The 3,294-nt window shown below is 50.2% G+C and overlaps 1 long non-coding RNA gene and 1 other non-coding gene across 2 annotated transcripts; both read right to left on the bottom strand.

Annotated features, from left to right (window-relative positions):
* Positions 1–264: 264 nt before the first annotated feature.
* On the bottom strand, positions 265–3,294 carry LOC144219434 (uncharacterized). The gene is made up of 2 exons (XR_013331416.1): positions 3,213–3,294; positions 265–665 (listed from the first exon to the last, which is right to left on the bottom strand). It is a non-coding gene; the product is annotated as an uncharacterized LOC144219434 (long non-coding RNA).
* On the bottom strand, positions 764–833 carry LOC144219468 (small nucleolar RNA SNORD123). Its single transcript, XR_013331429.1, has one exon. It is a non-coding gene; the product is annotated as a small nucleolar RNA SNORD123 (small nucleolar RNA).

Consider the following 3,294-nt stretch of genomic DNA (forward strand, 5'->3'; position numbering starts at 1 on the left):
CTGGTTATTGGCTGCTGTTTTTGAATAAAGCTGGCCTGCTTACAGGGGAGAGGGCTGCTACCCTAAAGGGGGTGGTTACCCTTTCTTGGGTAAAAGAACCCTAAAGAGTTTCTGGTAAAGCTCAAGGGACTTGAGTAGGGGCTGAAGACACCCTAAGCTCTGCTGACCTGGGGATTCTTCATCTCTCAAAACTTAAGTCTGCGTCACCTGTAGCCATACTCATGGGTCTTTACATACAGGAACAGAAAAGAGCACTAGGCAATCTCAGCGAGGCATTAAATGGCCTATCTTTTTACCAATATGTGGCCATCTACAAGCACACACACACAAATGGGGTTGATCAGATGATCCAGCAGTTTTACGAACCCTCAAATGCCATGGATCTAAAAGAAGGAAAACCGGAGGGCAGGGACGCCTGTGGTTGATGACTGTGATGTGTTGGCCCCTGGCTCTCCTGTAGGAAAAGCCAGTGAAGATGTAAACACCGGAGGCCACGATTTCTGGACGGAGGTTTTTCATGACATTAATAGTATCTCATCGCGGCGTACGGATCACAGATATCCAGGTTTCCCTTTGCGGGCACTCCTGACCTACAGCGGCATCTTCGCCTCTTCCCGGGGGTGACCTGGGCTCCACTCCACAGGGGCGGCAGTGCAGAGACGTGGCTGGAATTCAGTCGGAAGGGAGAGAGGCAAAGAGGAGACAAAATGGTTACTTATTTCAGAGACATGAGAGATCCTCCGCCTCTCCACACAGAAAGTAAGGTGAATCAGGAAATGGATGGCGTTTTTCAAGTCACATGAATCAGCGACCCACGGTTCATCATTTTCACCGAGTGTGTAGCTGGGTTTCTCATATATATATATTTTTTTACATTATGTGCCTGGCTCATCAGAAACAGTTCAGGGGGAGCTATCATTTTATCCTGAAAACAAGAGAAGGAAACAGTTTTGTTCTGAAATGATCACCTCTAGCTTTACAGTGCGATGAGAAGCAGTTCATGTAGGAAGTTCTCCAATGAGGAATGGCTTCTCAAAGGAAAAAAAGAAACTCAGTAATTTCATTTGGAAAAAGGAAACATCTGTGGATTCTTTAGAAAAATTTTATTTGTAAAGAGCCTACTTCAGGAGCGCCTGGGTGGCTCAGTAGGTTGAGCGTCGGGCTCTGGGTTTCTGCTCTGATCATGATCTCGTGGTTCATGAGTTTGAGCCCCGTGTCTCACTCTGCACAGTGTGGAGCCTGCTTGGAATTCTTCCTCTCTCCTTCTCTCTCTTCCCCTCCCCTGCTCTCTTGGTCTCAAAATAAATAAAGTTAAAAAAAAAAAAGAGCCTACCTCTGTGCTGGGCCCTGGCGAGGGAGGGTCTCACTTTCACCCCCTCCTATCTCCTTCCTGCTACAGAGGACCCCCTTACCAACAGGTTGGTTTAAGCTCCAAATGAGAAGACTAGCTCAGAAAAGTAAAGGAGCTTTCCCCAGGTAACAAGGTGGAATCACCATCATTTTCCTTTAAACTAAGGATACTCTATCTCATTCTTATTATTAATTTGTTTGTAATTCATTACTGTGAAATATACATATTTTAACAATGCTTCCTTATTGCTTGTACATTGCATATAAAATTGACTCCTGCCCCACATACATATAAAGTTACATATTAAACATGATGGTACCATCCCTCCCCGGTTATGGGGTAGAAAGCTAGTTTCTTTCCAATGCTTAACTCTCTACATGCCAAGCATTTTTTTTTTTTTTAAGTGTGCATGCCTTTAACTGTAATAATGTTGAGGCACGCTGACAAGGATTAGCTAAAGACATTTGGGTCCTAATATCTGCCTCCATTTTTCCTGAGGGCTGGGGGCTCTACGGGTGCCCTCACTCACTCAAGGGCTGCAAGGTCAATCGTAAGGCAGTGTCTTCCATCCCCGTCTCCCAACTCCCCAGGAGCAGAATAGCCAGGCTAGACGTTGCCCAGCCTCCTCCCAGCGAGGGCTCCAAGGCGCGTGTGCCACGTCGGCAGAAGAATCAACGGGGAACGTCAGGAAGGAGCTAGCGGCCTGTGTGCCAGGCACAGAAGTGTGAAGCTTTCCATTAAGGCTCCAGGAGCCAGCCAGCTGCCCTGCAGCAGGCGGAATGCCCCCAGCACAGCTCAGGAAAGAATACTTCTTCAAAGAGGCCCTCCAGCAACGGACATTTCCCCTGGACGTCTTACAGGAAATCCGAGTGAGCCCTCGAGTACCCACAGTGAGAAAGAGAAACTGGAGATTCGGGGCTGGGCTCAGCTCCCATGGAAACCTTCAGAATTCCTTTTACTTAGTTCTTTTATATAAAAAAATATTTCTAGGCTATAAAGACAAATCAATGTCACTTTGTGTTTCTACTATTCTCCTCCCGGACCTGCGTGTCTACTGCGAGAGCCAGGACCCCTCACAGCCAGTGAGGTGTTGTTTTACAGATGTGCTCAATGGCACAGTTAGGGCACACCGGGCCCTTCCACGTCGGACAAATCCCAAGAACCAGACCCTGGAGCGATTGTGTGAATGTGGGCCCTGGGGCGTCCTAGGTCACTGCAGGCAGAGGGGACAGCGGTGGGAGCGTTCATGCGTTTCCTCTTGCAAGAGAAACTCAAAGCCACCCTCTGAGGCCCAGATCCAGAAAAACAGGGCCCAGAGATACCGTTCCCCACCCCCATCCGGAGGGAAAGGGTGACCTGTTGGCCCTTCTGGGTTCCAAACGGAAGTTTTGCAACGAAGTATCAAATTCTACACGTCCTGAAAAGTACTATGCTTTCCAGTTATAAATCTTTTCATTTCTGTACTTGCTCCACGAGGCCGAAGGATCCGGCAAAAGTGCAACAAGTAACGTTTGGTCCAGAGTTGGACAAGCTGACTTTGTCCATCCGAGGGTTCCTTTTCAGCGGGGCAACCTGGGGACCCTGCGACCTGCCTCCTCCCTTGGTTGGTCGGATCTGCTCATTTCTCTAAGTTCAGTCCAGTGAAATCCGGCCGAACCAGGCGGGGGGTGCACCCTAAAACAGCCCCTCCGGGAGCCCGAAGCAACTCTCGGTCTTCTAAGTTTCCAGCTCGCAGCACACATGGGGATGTCACACGAAACGAACAAAATCACAGACTCCGAGTCCGCGGGGCCCCAGCGGCCCCGGCCCACCCCCACCCCCCTCACCACACGGCCGGACTCGGCCGGGGGCGCGCACGTACCTGGAGCTGAGGCCGGCAGGGTGGGCGCCACGTCTCGGGGTTCGGCCCGCGCAGTCTCCCGCCCTTTATACCGCCGTCCCCC

The sequence above is a fragment of the Crocuta crocuta genome, unplaced genomic scaffold (genome assembly GCF_008692635.1).
Source record: "Crocuta crocuta isolate KB4526 unplaced genomic scaffold, BGI_CrCroc_1.0 scaffold89, whole genome shotgun sequence".
Classification (NCBI taxonomy): domain Eukaryota; kingdom Metazoa; phylum Chordata; class Mammalia; order Carnivora; family Hyaenidae; genus Crocuta; species Crocuta crocuta.